At 41.9% G+C, this 18273-nt stretch overlaps 1 non-coding gene across 1 annotated transcript; it reads right to left on the reverse strand.

The window, feature by feature from the left end:
- Positions 1-14698: 14698 nt before the first annotated feature.
- Positions 14699-14805, reverse strand: LOC147346338 (U6 spliceosomal RNA). The gene has a single exon (XR_015154196.1). It is a non-coding gene; the product is annotated as a U6 spliceosomal RNA (small nuclear RNA).
- Between the last annotated feature and the right edge of the window lie 3468 nt (positions 14806-18273).

Raw genomic sequence — 18273 nt, forward strand, 5'->3', positions numbered from 1 at the left:
ACTCAGGGAAGGAGCATGTGTCTCCAAAGACACGCTGAGAAGGAATCAGGACTCTCTGCTCACAGACTTCCCTCTTAATTTACCGGAAGGTCTAAATAGACAAGTGATAATTATTCAACAAATATACACTGAGTTAGAACTATCTCGAGGGGGGGGGGGTGGGCACCATGATGGCCACTCTCCAGAAACTCTCTAGAACTGAGAGACACGTAAATGAGGTAAGCAGACACCCATCCTGTGCTCACTGGGGGCCTATTTGGCGCGCGTGAGGGGGCCTCAGCCCAGAAGAATGAATGGAGGAGATAGAATCAGAAGGATTATGCTGAGCAGTGATCCAAACGGAAAGAAAGGTGCAGGAAAGGTGCAGGGGAGGGGGAGTGAGGAGGAGGGGCGCTTGAGCAGCGGAAGGGCTGGACACCAGGCCCACCAAGCCTAGGTGGTGGGACATCAAACACAGGACAGACTTTGGGAAGAGAGGAGCTTCAAGGAATATAAATATGTCACCAGTCTCACCCCTTAAAATGGTCTTGCCCACCAATCTCACACCCTCTGCCTCCAGGTCTCCCTGTAATTTCTCAGTGATTTTAGGGGGACGATTCTAGATGGTTCCAAGCTCCTGAACATTCGCAGTACCTGCTGCCTCCCAGCTTGCAGAGTCTGACATTTGAGCCAACTTCAGCTTCTCTGGTGGCACAGACAGTAAAGAATCTACCTGCAGTGCAGGAAACCGTGGGTTCGATCTCTGGGTCGGGAAGATCCCCTGGAGAAGGAAATGGCAACTGGCCCCAGTATTCTTGCCTGGAGAATCCCATGGACAGAGGAGCCTGGCGGGCTACAGTCCGTGGGTCAAAAGAGTCAGACACAACTGAGCGACTAACACTTTCACTTTCATTCAGCTCTTCTTGATCCTTTTCTTCATCCCCTTTACCTTTCCTCCACAAGTTCTGCACTGGGCACTCCACACTTACCAGCTCAAAATAGCGGTCATTTCTGCAATCGTTTACTCGGTATTCATTTAAATGCTATATTCTATATGCTAAGCATGATTTTTCTTTTTCATTTTTTTTATTTTTATTTTTTTACTTTTTGACCATACCTTAAGGCATATGGAATATTTAGTTCTCCAACCAGGGAACGAACCTGGGCCCCCTGCAGTGGAAATATGGAGCCTTAACTGCTGGACCACCGGGGAAGCCCCAAGAATATCTCATTTAATCCTCTCTCCCTATGAGAGATGACTGGATGGCATCACCGACTCAATGGACATGAGTTTGAGTAAGCTCTGGGAGTTGGTGATGGACAGGGAGGCCTGCTGTGCTGCAGTCCATGGGGTTGAAAAGAGTTGGACACGACTGAGCAACTGAACTGACTGACTGCCAGTGTTTAGCTAGCAAGTTGAGTCTCAGACAGGTTAAATAATTTGCCTGAGGTCACATAGCTGAAAAGCTTTGGAGCTAGTATCTAAGTCTTTTGAACGGAGACACTTTCCAATTTTTACTATGAAAACATTCAAGTAAAGAACTGTATAAAAAGGAAAAAGAAAAAAAATTTTGCCTCCTTCATAATTCAGCCTTGGCGAGCCCTATCAGTTTAGACACTGGAGGTATTTTGACTCTCTCTGAAATTCTCTTTCTAGTGTGTGGCCAAATTCCCGAGATGCTGCTGAACTATGGGCAACTGATACCAGCCTTTCTTTCTCACAAGCTATTACTTAAGCCTTAGTCCAGGAAATACAGAATTTATTACGTCTCTGAGCTTTCCCAGAGGGCAAGGTACCATCACATCTTTTGGAGACCAAAAGAAAAGAATTGTTAAAAGATGGAAGTGGTCCCACAGGGACGAGGCACGAGCATGTTCAGAGGCTGCGTGAGCGAGCGGCACAAACCCACTCACCCTCCAGGGCTGCTGCGCTAGCTTCTCTCCTGAGGCCGCCTGGGGAGCCTCCAGGCCCAGTGATGTTGCTGTATACAGCCCACTCTGGAGGCCCAGATGACAGCAGTCTTCTCCGAGGGCAGAGCTTCAAGTGACACACCAGTCTTCCACTTTGTACAGAAAGACAAGGGGTCAGGGGCTAGAATCTCCATGAACTCATGGCCAGCGGCCTAGCTGGTTAGTCAGGGGGCTGCTGCTGCTAAGTCACTTCAGTCGTGTCTGACTCTGTGCAACCCCATAAATGGCAGCCCACCAGGCTCCCCCGTCCCTGGGATTCTCCAGGCAAGAACACTGGAGTGTGTTACCATTTCCTTCTCCAATGCATGAAAGTGAAAAGTGAAAGTGAAGTCGCTCAGTCGTGTCTGACTCTTCACGACCCCACGGACTGCAGCCTACCAGGCTCTTCCATCCATGGGGTTTTCCAGGCGAGAGTACTGGAGTGGGGTGCCATTGCCTTCTCCAAGTCAGGGGGCTAGCAAGAGACAATCTGGAGGCCTGGGGAGAAACAGGTTTGGGAAGAGGCATTCGGATGATGTAGGGGACAGGGCACAAACGCTGAAGACTTTTGTATCACGTGTTAATTCTCACCAGAGAGCATCTCTGGGAGCAGACATTACACAGCCAGCGGGACAGAGTGAACTGACCCATCTGTCATCAGTCACCCCAGGCCTGGGACAGTGCATGAAACACAGAAGCCACGTTGGCAGAGCTGAAACCTAAGCATGAAACCAACAGCCCAGGCTCCCACTTACCCAGTGCTAGCATTGAGTATCACCAGACAGCCAACACGTGGCACCATCCTGCAAAGAGACCAGCCAGCCTCCAAGGGGCAAGTCAACCATCAGGTGTGCCACAAAGTTCGTGCGGGTTTTCCGTAAGACATTACAGTATCATCAAAGACCCACAAGAGTGTCTGATCCACCAACACAGGGTTCCACAAAACACTACCTCAGACCAAGGGGCCCACCTCACAGCAGAGGTGCTGTGGCAGGGAGCATACGGCCACGGGAACTGTGATTACACACCACTTCACTGAAAAGTCTGCTGTGAACCAGCAGTGGAACGTCTCTTTGGTGACACAAGGGGCCGTCCCAGAGACGGTATTCTGTGAGGGTGGCAGGATCCTCTAGGACTCGATATACACTCTTAATGACTGACAACGTGGTCCTGTGACCCCTTGAGGTAGAATGCATGGGTCCCAAAACCAAGAGGTGGAACTATCTACCGCCCCTGCCTCCAGGAACTCACTTGCGATCCACACAAGCTTAGGTTCTGAGGGTCTCTAGGTCCTAACTCTCAAAGAAGGGAAACGACTTCCTGGGCACACAGTAGGAGTCTCTTTGAATTTTAGGCTCCAGTTGCCACCCAACGACTTGGGGGTCCTCATGCCAAGAGACCAGCAAAATCAGCCACATGGGCTAGAATAATTAACCCTGCCCACAGGGGGAGCTTTACTTCTGCTCTATACATAAGTAAAGAGTGTGTCTGGCAATCAGGTGATGGCCTCAGGCTTACCATTTAAGCCTGCTAGATGGATAAGACCAGCAGCCATACCCCAAGAAGGGCACAGGAATAACCAGGAGTTCAGGACCCTCTGAGAGGTAAGCCACTTAGCCCAGCAGAGGGGTTAGCCAGAATTGAGAGAAACCGAGAATGAACGGTAGAGAAGGATCATACAAGTATTAGTTACAGCCTTGAGATCAACTATGGCTGCAAGAGCCATAGTATTTCCTACTAAGCCTCATTTGTACGTTCCCAGGAAATAAGACCAATCAAAATCTGATTTAAAAAAAAATGTTCCCAGATAGGGGAGATTTATTATAAAAATCCAGTGGATTTGACAAAACTAGGCAGTGTATTGGGCTTCCCTGGTGGCTCAGACAGCAATGAATCCACCTGCAATGCAGGAGACCTGGGTTCGATCCCTGGGTTGGGAAGATCCCCTGGAGGAGGGCATGGCAACCCACTCCAGTGTTCTTGCCTGGAGAATCCCATGGACAGAGGAGCCTGGCGGGCTACAGTCCACAGGGTCACAAAGAGTCGGACACGACTGAGCAACTAAGCACAGCACAATGTATTGAAAAGCAGAGACATCACTTTGCCAACGAAGGTCCATATAGTCAAAGCTATGGTTTTTCCAATAGTCGTGTACAGATGTGACAGCTGGACCATAAAGAAGGCTGAGCACTAAAGAACTAAAGCTTTCAATGTGTGGTGCTGGAGAAGATTCTTAAGAGTCCCCTGCAAGAAGATCAAATCAGTCACTTCTAAAGGAAATTAACACTGAACATTCACTGAAAAGACTGAAGCTGAAGCTCCAAAACTTTGGCTACCTGATGCAAAAAGCCAACTCACTGGAAAAGACAGATGCTGGGAAAAGACGAAAGACAAAAGGAGAACGGGGCGGCACAGGATGAGATGGTTAGATAGCTCACTGACTCAATGGACATGAATGTGCGCAAACTCCGGGAGACAGAGAAGGACAGGAAGCCTGGTGTGCTGTAGTCCATGGGGTCACAAAGAGTCAGACATGACTGAGCAACTGGACAACAACAAAAAGTGGATTTGAGTGGCACAGCACGGATGTAGTGCACACTAGGGCACTCCACCCATGTCCCCTCTTCAGGGTGGACACACTCACAGCCCAGCTGCTAAGAAGACTGGATGCTGGTGACTCACAGCTGAGCTCCCCCCGGGAACTGCCCTCTACCGCTGGGATCTGCCGGATCCAGGATCTCGGCTCCTCTGAGGGGACCACCTATGGCCAGTGACTGGCTCATGAAGGAGAACAAAGGTCCGGTCCCCACGCCTCAATATGGGACAATGCGAGAGGGTCATCTGAGCTCCAGAGCTCCCTGTAACATCAGCTGGGGTCCCGAAGCCACAGAAATACAGGTCAGTGCCTCCCTCAGCCCAGTCCAGTCTTCCCCACGACCTTATAGATATCTCTCCTGAATACATTTGGAGCAAACTTTCTGCATGAAAATCTGTCTCAAAGTTTATTTCCAAGTACCCAATGTAAGATAGCCATGCTCACACACATCATCACACAGCCCAAACAAGACTGCACTGGAACAGGTAACAGGAGAAGTTTCTTACCATGGGTCCATCTCCTTAACAAAGTTCTCCACTTAATCAAATATACCTGCCCTCTTAAAATCTGGGGGGGTAATTCTCCCTCCATGTCTCAGTCTAATCTATGAGGCTGCATAAGTTGTTGAATAAATCCATGGCATAGTATCCTGCTTCTCTCAACATAAAATGTTGGCCTTAGATATAAAGATAAAAACCAAGGGTTGGTATAAAGATACTACGTTAAAGACATTTAATGTCAGAAAGTTCACATGCTGGTATCATTGCAGTCTATGAGAAAGGGTTAAGAAGACTAGGTCATCAGGTCATATAGCCTTATGGAAGTCATTTAACCTTCAGTGAGCCTGTCTCCTAAACTATGTTAAAAGCTTGTTTGGACTACCGTCAGAACTGCCATGAGGACCTTCTCTGTAAAGATAACAGTACCTGCCTAATTCTTAGAATGAGGCTTCTTGGAAAGACTAAACGAGGTGATATTTTATGATACCTGGAACGCAGTAAACGCTCCACATATGACTAGTATCAAATGAAAAGAAGCCTACGAAATTACTTTGAAACTGCAACACGGTACAAAAACACCACCAATTTTGAAAGCAGCACAATATATTCAATAGGGGATGTTTTACATTTTTTCAGAGGTTTGGCCATATCTCCTTAACATCATTTAACTTCAAAACATCTAGTGCAGTGTTTTGCTACTGGGCAGATGCTTAAAATCTTCTCCCTGATTTTCAAGAATCAGTAATACCAGGCCTTGGCACCCTACGGATATTGGCAAGCATAAATGCTTCTGTAATACTCTGGCAAAGAGATTTTTTTTCTGGATTAGAGTACAAAAGGAGAGGGGAAACTACATTTCTCTGATCCATATGAAAAGTCACCCAAAGATTTCAAATGTATTTTTATTGGTCTGAATATATTCCAATCAAGTTTTTTCTAATCATCTGCTATCTCAGGGTCCTAGTGTATGTGCACCCATTTCCCCTTACATTTTATTAAATGAAGGATCAAGGATTACATCTATCCTGTGCTCCAGATTTTTAATGGAAACAAAATCCTCTGAGGATTATCTTAAATCCGGGTAATATTCTTAAGTGGGACCTGAACGCAGCCTAATAGTTGCAAGGTTAGAAACCCATCTCTCTGTCTCCTTAAAGTGACTCTGTGAACTCAGATCCCTGGGTCACTGAACCACTTCAATACTGGCATATGTATTATGAGGAAATACACAGATCAGAATTCAAAAAACATTCAAACATAATGCCAGAACAGGATGATCAATCCAACTCCATCAATCCAATCCATTTCATTTAATCTCACCTTTAAACAGCCCTAAACTCTGTATTCCCTTCCTGTGAGTAAGGCTAACTTTCGCCTTCACCCCTCCTCTCCTTCTCTTTATCTATTTGTACCCCCACTCTGAATTAGCCTTCTCGCGCTAGGACCATCACAAATCTTGTCTCCTAAATATGCCTTCTTCCCTGTCCTGACTTAGCTCACGTGTGTACGTGCTCAGTCGCTTCAGTCGTGTTTGCCTCTTTGTGACCCCATGGACTGTAGCCTGCCAGGCTACTCTGTCCACGGAATTCTCCAGGTAAGAATATGGAGTGGGCTGCCTTCTCCTCCCCCAGGGGATCGCCCAACCCAGGGATGGAGCCCACGACTCCTACGTCTCCTGCATTGGCAGGTGGGTTCCTTACCATTAGCGCCACCTGAGAAGCCCTCTGCGTGCCTTCCTAATGAATATTATTTTCTAGAACCCATCCCCCTTTGTGACACTTGGAATGTCCCCTCCCCCTGCACCCACTGTAAATGACCACCCCAGAGGCCAGGCCAGGCACTCTGCTCAGCACTGGCTCCCCTCCACGGGACTGAGCCCAAGGCATGCAGAGCCACTGGGCATCATGGAAACAACTCTAATAGTTCTGTGAGAACTCCCCAACACACTGAGCTGCATTTGGCGTTTGATTAACAGGTTTCCATTTCACAGAGGAAATATACCACAGAATTTTAAAAATCATTCCCATTATAAAATGTTGTTTCTTCACATTAATGAACTACATTGATATCACACTGAAAGACTTGTAAAGTCCACTCCATTTGGGACACGGACTTCCATAGATTCCAGCAGTGATGCCTTAACTTGGCTTTTGTTTGGAACCTGAAAGCGCCCTTGGCAGGCTCCATTCCCTCCGCGGGGGAACAATGCAACTGAAGTACCGGTGCTAAAGTCTCGGGTGGTGTTGTTGTTCAGTCACTCGGTCGTGTCCGACTCTTGCAACCCATGAACTGCAGCACGTGAGGCTGCCCTGTCCTTCACTGTCTCCCGGAGTTTGCTCAAACTCACGTCCATTGTGACCACGATGCCATCCAACTGTCTCATCCTCCGTTGCCTCCTGCCCTCAATCTTTCCCAGCATCGGGGTCTTTTCCATTGAGTCTGCTCTTCGTATCAGAGCCTTTATCGGAGCTTCAGCATCAGTCTCGGCGGTGGGTTATATATGCCTTTTCAGTGTGGCATCGCTTTCCCACAAGGTCTCTGGTGGCTGAACCTAAACAAATGAAGAGAGATGGAAATTTCAGATGCCCTGGTGAGCCAAGAAGAGAGTAATTGTGAGCAAAAGGTTCAGCAACCATCAGTCCTTCATATCATACCATGTTGATGGTCACTTTTCTGTCAAGTATATTCTGCATTAATTTTAAAATGTTTAGGGACTTCTCTGGCTAAGACCCTCAGCTCCCAAAGAGGGGGGCCCAGGTTCGATCCCTGGTCAGGGAACTAGATTCTACATGATGCAACTCAGACCCACCTCAGCCAAATAAATAAATATTAAAAACTAAAAGTGTTTAGATATTGACTATTCCTAGTCTTGTCCCTGATCAATAAGCCGTGAGCCCTTAGACCACCGACTTAGATTTTCTGTAACCTGCCGTTGCTGTTCTTCAGCTGCTAAGTCACGTCTGCCTCTTTGTGACCCCATGGACTGCAGCACGCCAGGCTCCTCTGTCCTCGCACGAACAGTGAGTTGGTGATGCTATCTCACCAGCTCATCCTCTGCTGCCCCCTTCTACTTTTGCCTTCAGTCTTTTCCAGCATCAGGGTTTTTCCAATGAGTCGGCTCTTGGCCAAAGTATTGGAACTTCAGCTTCAGCATCAAGTCTTCCAAAGAATATTCAGGGTTAATTTCCTTTAGGATTTTCTGAAACCTACATACTTCATATGTAAGATGGGGATAATAAAATTTTCCTTCCTAATGCAGAAAGCTAGGAGGAAGTATAACTCTCTTATTTTGTACATGAAAACAGACACTGAGGATAAGTGACTTCATGGCATAAAGTTGGTAAAAGGGGCAGGGCCAGAACCTATAATTCTAGGCTCAAATCTCTACCTAGTCTTATATTTATTCCAACACAGCAAGATATAAAATCATATGAAATAACTTGATTATAATCCTATTTGACAAAAAGATACAAATGAGGTATGAAGAGGTTTAATGGGGTTTAATGGCAGAACTTTGGTTACAACCCAGGCATGCAAAAGTCTAAGCCAGAGTCTTTCTATACTGTCCATCAAACTGCTATAACTTGACTTCATTTTTCTGATTGAAGAAATAAATGTAAACTTGCCCCCACATAGGTATATATTGGTGTAGCCAATATTCTAGAATGTGAAGCTTGAAATCTATCTCAATGATTTCTTCCGGTATTGTTTTAGTCCTTCCCCTTTATTTGACAATTTCCTGTCTTTCTGCACTATCTTGAGATGGATACCTATTTTTTAATTAAAGCGTGGTTGGTTTAAAATATTATATTAGCTTCAGGTGTACACCATAGTGATTCAATATTTTTATAGATTATATTTCATTTAAAGTTATTATCAACGATTCCCTGTGCTGTACAATATATGCTGCTGTGCTGTGCTGAGTCGCTCAGCCACGTCTGATTCTTTTTGACCCTCTGGACTGTAGCCACCAGCTTTCTCTGAAGAATACTGCAGTGGGTTTCCATTTCCTCCTCCAGGGGATCTTCCTGACCCAGGGATGGAAACTGCATTTCCTGCACTGGCAGGCAGATTCTTTATCACTGAGCCACCTGGGAAACCTGCACAATATATACTTACAGCTTATTTGTTTTATACATTAAGTAGCTTGCATCTCTGAGTCCCCTACCCCTATCTTCTGCCTCCCCCATCCCTCTTCCCACTGGTAACTGCTAGTTTGTTTTCTGTGAGTCTGCTTCTGTTTTGTTATATTCACCATTTTATTTAGATTCCACATATATGTGATTAACACACACTGTTTACCTTTCTTTCACTTATTTCACTAAGCACAATACCCTCCAGGCCCATCCATGTTGTTGCAAATGGCAAAATTCATTCTGTTTTAATGGCTGAGGAATATTTCAACGTATATGTTCACCACTTCTTCTTTACTCACTGATCTTCTGATGGACTCTTAGGTTGCTTCCATATCTTGGCTATTTTAAATAAGGCTTCTATGAACATGAGGATGCATATATCTTTTTGAATAAGGGTTACTCTCCATATATATATATATATATATACACACACACACACACATATACACACACACAGAGGAGTGGAATTACTGGGTCTTAAAGGAATGGCAATCCACTCCAATACTCTTGTCTGGAAAATCCCATGGACAGAGAAGCCTGGTAGGCTACAGTCCATGGGGTCGCAAAGAATCGGACACGACTGAGGAACTTCACTTCACTATGGTAGTTCTATTTTTAATTTTTTTAAGATTTTTTTGAGGTGGACCATTTTTTTTAAAGTCTCCATTGAATACACTGCAACACTGCTTCCCAGCTCCCTGACCAGGGATCGAGCCTGCCTTCCCTCCACTGGAAGGCAAACTCGAAACCACTGGGCCACAGGCTGCCCTGTCCTTCACTGTCTCCCGGAGTTTGCTCAAACTCCGGGAGACAGTTTTAGTTTCTTGAGGAACTTCGATACTACTCTACATAACGGCCACACCAGTTTACATTCCCATCAGCATTGTATTAGGGCTCCCTTTTCTCCACATCCTCACCAACTTTTGTTATTTGTAGATTATTTGATGATAGCCATCCTAACAGGCATGAAGGGATATCTACTTGTAATCCTTATGATTCTGACTTGCATTCCCCTGATAATCAGCAACAATGCTGAGCATCTTTTCATGTGCTTATTGGCCATCTAGATGTCTTCTTTGGGGGAAAAAAAATGTCTACTTGGGTCTTCTGTCCATTCAAATTGTTTTGCTTAAGGGTTTTAATTTTCTGATATTTCAGTGTATGAGCTGTTCATATACTTTGCATTTTAACCCTTATTGGATATGTCGTTTGCAAATATTTCCTCCCACTCAGGAGCTGTCTTTTTGTTTTGTCAGTGGTTTCTCTGCTCTGCAAAGCTTTTAAGTAGGTCCCATTTGTTTATTTTTGCTTTTGTTTCCTTTAACTGAGGAGACTGATCCAAAAGTAATATCCCTAAACTATGTCCAAAAGTGTTCTGCCTATGTTCTCTCTTAGGAGTGTTATAGTTTCTGGGCTTACATTTAGGTCTTTGATCCATTTTGTTTATTTTTGTATGGTATAAGAAAATGTTTTAATTTCATTCTTTCATATCTAGCTGTCCAGTTTTCCCAGCACCACTTATTGAAGAAGCTGTCTTTTCCCGACTGTATATTCGTGCCCTCTTTGTCTTTCAGTGTATGCGTGCATGCTCAGTCACGTCCGACTCTTTTCATGGACTGTAGCCCACCAGGCTCCTCTGTCCATTGGATTTCCCAGGCAAGAATACTGGAGTGGGTTGCCATTTCCTCCTCCAGGGGATCTTCCTGACCCCGGGATCAGACCTGCATCTCCTCTGCCTCCTGCACTGCAGGCGGATTGTGGATTCTTCACCACTAAGCTACCAGGGAAATCATGTAGCAGTGGAGCATATGTGCACGGGTCTGCTTCCAGGCTCTCTATTCTGTCCCATTGATCTGTGTGTCCGTTTTTGTTTCAGTACAATACTGTTTTGATGACCATAGCTCTGCAGTATAGTCCGAAGCCAGAAAGTGTGGTTGCTCCAAACTTCGTCCTTTTTTCTCAAGATTGTTTTTGCTATTTGGGGTCATCTGTGGTTCCATATAAATCTTAGGGTTATTTGTTCTCATGCTCACGCTGTCTCTCAGTCAAGTTCTAGTTATGTGAAAAATGTCATGGGTATCTTGATAAGGATTGCATTCAATATGTACACTGCTTTGGTTGATAGGAATTTTTGACAATACTAATTCTTCCAAACCATGAACATGTGATATCTATCCATTTCTTTGTATCACCTTCAATTTCCCTTATCAGTATTTCATAGTTTTCATAGGACATCTCTTTCACTTCCTTGTTAAGTTTATTCTTGGGTGTTTCACTCTTTGTGAAACAATTTAGAACAGGGTCATTTTCTTGCTTTCTCTTGCTGGTGGTTTATAAGTTTATGGGAAAGAAACAGATTTCTGTGTATTAATCTTCAGTAATTAATTAATTACTGAATTCCTTTGCTAGTGCTAATAGTTTTTTGGTGGCGACTTTTGGGTTTTCTATCTTCAGGATCATGTCATCTGAGAATAGTGATAATTCTATTTCTTCCCTTCTAATTTATTTCTATTTCTTCCCTTCTAATTTTCTTCCCTTCTAATTCCCTTTTCTTTCTCCTGTTGGTTCACTTTGGCTAGGACTTCCAAAAACAGTGTTAAATAGAAGTGGCAAGACTGGGCATCCTTGTCTTCTTCCTGATTTTAGAGAAAATCTTTTCAGCTTTTCATATAAAATATGTTTGCTGTGGGTGTGTCATAAATGGCCTTTATTATGTTGAGATATATTTGCTGTGGAACAACTTGGTAAGAGTTTTTACCATGAATGGATGTTGAATTTTGTCAAACGCTTTTCCTGTATCTTTTGAGATGATCATGTGATTTTTATCCTTCATTTTGTTAACATGGTGTACCACATTGATTTGCCGATAATGAAAGAATCTTGCATTCTTAGAATAAACCACTCTTTATCATGGTATGATCCTTTTTATATATGGTTGAATTTCACTTGCTAACATTTTGTTGACCATTTTTGCATCTGTATTCATTAGAGATTTTGGCTTGTAAAAAACATTTCTCTTCATAGTGTCTTTGGTTTTGGCATCAAAGTAATGGTGACCTCATAGAAAGAATTTGGGAGTGGTCTCTCCTCTTCAGATTTTTTAATAGCTTGAGAAAGATAGGTATTAGCTCTGCTTTATAATTGTGGTAGAATTCTCTTATGAAAATGTCCAATACATACAATCTTGGAGTAATGTTTGCTGGGAATTTTTTTATTGCTGATTAAATTTAACTACTAGTGATCAATCTATTCAGATTACCCATTTCTTCTTGAGTCAGTCTTGGAAGATTGTATGTTTCTGGAAGTTTATCCATTTCTTCTAAGTTGTCCAATTTGTTAGCATATAACTAATTTTCATGATTTCTTGTACCTCTGTGATATCAGTTGTAATTTATCCTCTTCCATTTCTTAGTTTTTATATTTAGGTCCTCCCTCTCTTTTTCTTAATAAGCCTGGCTAAAGGTTTGTCAATTTTGCTCATCCTTTAACAAAGAAAACAGCTCTTGGATTCACTGATATTTTCTTTTGGGTAATCTCTTTATTTCCTTTCTGATCTTTATTATTTTCTTCCTTTTGCTGACTCCAGGCTTTATCATTCTTTTTCTAATTCCTTTGGATCAAGGTTTAACACAGGTCTAACACAATTTCTATCAAAATCCCATCAAGATTTCTTATAGAGATAGATAAAATTATCCTAAAATGTATATGGAAAGACAAAAGAATGAAAATATCTAAAATAGTTTTAAAAAGAAAGACAAAGGAGAAGGAATTAGCCTATCTGATTTCCAGACTTATTATATAGTTACAGTAACTGAGACTATGTAGTATCAGTGGAGAGACAGACACATAACTCAATGAACTAGAATAGAGAACTCAGAAGCAGACCCACATATCTATGCCCAACTGATTTTTTACAAAGGCGTAAATGTAATTCAGTGGAGGAAAAATAGTCTTTTCAATGAATGAAGCTGAACTAATTGGGTGTACACAGGCAAATAAACAAAAAGAAAAAGAACTTTGCTCTAACCCTCACTCATTTGCAAAAATTAACATAAATGGATCTTGGACTTAAATGTTAGACGTAAAACTACAAAACTTCAGAAAAATTAAATATGAGACAACTGATCTAGGGCTAGGCAAAGCATTCTTAGCCTTGAAATCAAAAGTATGGTACACAAAAAGAAACATTTATAAATTGGACTTTACCAAATTTGTATTTGCTCTGTGAAAGGTCCTACTTACCAGAGTGAAGAGGCAAGGTCCAGACTGAGAAAATATTTACTAACCACCTATCTGACAAAGAACAACTATCTAGGATATAAAAAGAATTCTCAAAACTCAACAGTAAAAGATAATCCAATTGGAAAATGGGCAAAATATATGAACAGACATTTCATTGATGTGTATACCGATGGCACGTAAGCACATGAAAAGATCTTCTACATCACTAGCCACTAAGGAAATCCAAATTAAAACCATAATGAAACATCACTACACGAATATTTACAATACTTAAGCTGGTAAAGATGTATAGAAACTCACTCACTCAATACATTGCTGGTGGGAAACAAAGCTGTACAGTCACTCTGGGGAAAAGTCTGCAGTTTCTTTTCTAAAAGATCAGCAAGATGGCAAAATAGGACATTTCTAGCCTTCATTCTTTCACAGAAACACACTGTCCAGAACATACCATATGTTAGGGCACGAAACAAACCTTAACAAATTTGAGAATACTGAGAGAATTCCAAGTGTCTTTTCCAGTTACAATGCAATGAAACTGGAAAAATTAACAAGCACATGGAAATTAAACAACACATTCTTTTAAAAAGCTATTGGGTTTAAGAAGAAATCAAATTAGAAAATATCTCAAGGCAAATGAAAATAAAAATACAACATACCAAAACTAATGAGATGCAGAAAAAACAGTACAGAAGGTACAGTTGATAGCAATAAATACTTGCACTGAAAAACAAGAAAGATCTCAAATAAACAATCTCAATTTACACCTCAGGGAAGAAACTAAGCCCAAAATTAGCAGAAAGAAGGAACATTTCCAAGAATGGATAACTAAGGAACTAACAAATATTAGGGCATAAATAAATGCTAGAGAACAGATAAACATTTTTTTTAATTGATAACACTAAGAGTTGATTTTTTTTAAATTTTATTTTATTTTTAAACTTCACATAATTGTATTAGTTTTGCCAAATATCAAAATGAATCCGCCACAGGTATACATGTGTTCCCCATCCTGAACCCTCCTCCCTCCTCCCTCCCCATACCATCCCTCTGGGTCGTCCCAGTGCACTAGCCCCAAGCATCCAGTATCGTGCATCGAACCTGGACTGGCAACTCGTTTCTTACATGATATTTTACATGTTTCAATGTCATTCTCCCAAATCTTCCCACCCTCTCCCTCTCCCACAGAGTCCATAAGACTGTTCTATACATCAGTGTCTCTTTTGCTGTCTCGTACACCGGGTTATTATTACCATCTTTCTAAATTCCATATATATGCGTTAGTATACTGTATTGATAAAAATATGGAACGCTTCACGAATTCGCGTGTCATCCTTGCGCAGGGGCCATGCTAATCTTCTCTGTATCGTTCCAATTTTAGTATATGTGCTGCCGAAGCGAGCACTAAGAGTTAATTTTTGAAAAATAAAATAAAATCAACAAACCCTTCACTAGGCTAGGGGGTAAAAAAAAGAGAAAAGACACAAATAAATAAAATCAGAAATAAAAGAGGAGACATTACAACTAATCTCACAGAAATAAAGAGGCTCATAAAAGACTATTATGAACAATCATATGCCAATAAATTGGACAACCTAAACACATACAATTCTATGCCAAAAAACTGGACAGTCTAGACACAACCTACCAAGATTGGGTCAAGGAGAAACAGAGACTCTGCACATACCAATAACGAATGAAAAAAACCAAAGGAATGGTTTTAAAACTTCCAACGTAGGAACAGACCAGCATCAGATGACTTCGTGGGTGAATTTTACCAAACATTTATAAAGAACACCAACCTTCCTTAAATGCTTCCTGAAATTAGAATAAACAGTTTCAAACTAATTCTATGAAGTTAGTCTGAAACCAAAGCCAGAAAAAGATATCGCAAGAGAAAAAAACTACAGATCAGTGCCCTCCTGAACACAGATACAAAGATCCTCAAAAAACAAAAAAATACCACAAACTCATTACAACAGCATATATCATTCACCATGACTAAGTAAAATGTATCTTTGTGATACAAGAATGATTCAATACATACAAATCAATCAACATTATACCGTATTAACAGGATAAAGGATTAAAATCACATGAATCATCACAATGGATCATAAAAACCATTTCCCGATATTTACATCTTTTCACAATTAAAAACTCTCAACAAGGGGTTTGACAGAAAACAAAATTCTGTAAAGCAATTATCCTTCAATTTTAAAAAAACTCTCAACAAATTAAGTATAGAAGAAACTTACTTTAATACAATAAAAGCCCACAGCAAACATCATGCTCAACAATGAAAAACCAAAAGATTTCCTTCTAAGATCCAGAACAAGGCAAGGATGCCCACTCTTACCTCTCCTTTTCAACACAGTACTGGAAGTCCTAGCAAGAGAAACTAGTCCAACAAAAAGAAATAAAAGCCACTCAAATCAGAAAGAAAGAAGTGGAATTACCCCTGTTTAAAGATGACATGATGCCATATGTAGAAACTGTAAAGACTCTACAAAAACTACGGAATAAGCCAATTCAGTAAAGCTACAAGATGTAAAATCAACATATAAAAAACTGTGTTTCTATATACTAACAACAACCTACCTGAAAAAGAAATGAAAATAATTCCACTTATAGTAGCATCCAAAATAAGAAAAAGCTTAGGAATAAGCTTAACAAAAGAACAGAAACACCTGTAGACTGAAAACAACAAAACAATGACAAAAGGAAAAAGACACAAATAAATTGGAAGGACATCTCATGTTCATGCACTGGAAGAATTAATACTGTTAAAATGTCAACACTTTCCAAAGTGATCTGTGGATTCAACACAGTTCCTATCAAAATATCAATGGCACTTTTATTGAAATACAAAAAACAATCCTAAAATTCATTTAGAACCATGAAAGACCCCAAATGGCCAAAGCAATTTCGAGCAAATACAATAAAGCTGGAGGTATGGCGCTCTTTGACTTCAAAACCTTTACATACCAAGTACACACAGACAACTCCTAAATTTTTATCTTTAGCCTCAACTTCTCACCTGAACACCTGACTCATAACCCAATTGCCTACCCACTATCCCTTCTTGAATCCTAACAGACACCTACTTAACGTGTCTAAACACATGATAAGCCCCCTCACCTTGTTCCTCTCCTCATCTTCCCCACCTTTCTTAGAATTCTTTGATAAACGTTTCAAAACACGGCTGCAGATTCTTTGTTGCTCCAGCGTCCCTTCCTCTATGAATGAGTCCATGAATAACTCTAGGCATAGACGATGGAGGAAGTGACACGATGTGAGTTTTGAGACTAGGTCATAAAGACCCGGCAGTTTCTTCCAGGTTCTTCTCCTGGAACGTTCACCCTCAGGGACTGCTCCCTCTCAAAACCCAGCCATTATGCTGCGAGAGGCCCAGTTCAACAGAGATATTTTTTTAAAAAAAGGTTGTTGTTTTAATTCACCACTTGGGTGGGGGAGGAGATTTGCAGTAATAGAGAACCGGACTTGATGGTAGCTTTATTCTTTCAATTATTCAGAACGAAAACTTTGAAGGCGTGCTTGACTCCTTTCTTTCTTTCACATTCCACGTCCAATGCCTCAACACGTTCTGTCGGGTTTCTCTTCAAAATACGTCTAAAATCTGACCAATTCCCACTACGTAGTCTGTAAGACGGTTCTCTAAAGTCCTATCTTGAAAACCACAGAAACTGACGCTGGCTAACTTTTGCAAACAAATGAAGTGAAAGGAAATCAGATGGCTCACAGAACAGACCCAAAGGGATGAGAACCAGGTCCAGAAAATGGTCTGAAATCAGGGACGTTTAGAAAAAGGAATCATAGCCAAAGAACCAGTTGACGCTGCTGGACAGAACGCACCAGCTTCACCAGCGTGAATTCTAGGCTGTCCCAGCCTCTGTTCTTCGGTGTCTTACTTTGAGGAATGCGTATCTTATTGACTGAGTTTGGTTGATGTTCCTGAGCCCCAACTGCCAGGGGACTGCTGGGGGAAGAATAGGGAGAGTCTGGGCATTCGGGCTTTCATGAGAAGGAATTAGAGGGACTTGCCTGGTAGTCCAGTGGCTAAGACTCCACACTCCCAAGGCAGGCAGGGGGCCCAGGTTTGATCCCGTCAAGGGAAATAGAGCCCACGTGCTGCAACCAAGAGTTCGCATGCCACAATTAAAGATTTCACACGCCGCAACTAAGACCCAGTGCAGCCAAATAAAACATTTTTTAATTTTAATAAATATTAAAAAGAAGAAATTGGAGACCAATCTCCCATAAAATTCATTTCACAATGCCTTCTCCACACATAAAAAGTGGCTACAAATTCTGAGCAGCCAGCTAAAAGGAAAGCCGAAGATAAAGTCTGGATGAGAAGATACACCTTGTATGGTGAACAACAGGTCCTTAATATACGGTAATACGATGGAAAAATACGTAGATTCTAAATTACAGCCTTGGATTCAAGTCCTGTTCTACCACTTACTGGATGTGTGACCCTAAGAGAGTCACTTAACTCCCTGGAGACTCCACTTTTCCATCTTTAATGGGAACAATAATATCTGCCTTGCCTATCCGACAGGTTGTTTTGAGGATGGAATTACTATGTGAGCGTGTTAAGGATACTACTTCCATCTCATTCGTCTTGCCCAGCCAAGGGCCAGCCTGGAGTAGGTGTTCCATAAATGTCTACAGGATGAGTAATAGCAACAGAAATGATTTGTAAAATGAAAGCCATTAATTAACGGATCCCACTAAATCCTCCTCCCAGGCCAGCAAAGTGTGATACCGTCACCCGCTGCCCGTCTTAAGTAATATCAAATATGCTTCGGAGGAGACCTTTGACACAGACCATTTTTGCCACTAACCT

Source organism: Bos grunniens, chromosome 24 (genome assembly GCF_055505025.1).
Source record: "Bos grunniens cultivar Pamir isolate PY7600 chromosome 24, Bosgru_T2T1.0, whole genome shotgun sequence".
Classification (NCBI taxonomy): Eukaryota; Metazoa; Chordata; class Mammalia; order Artiodactyla; family Bovidae; genus Bos; species Bos grunniens.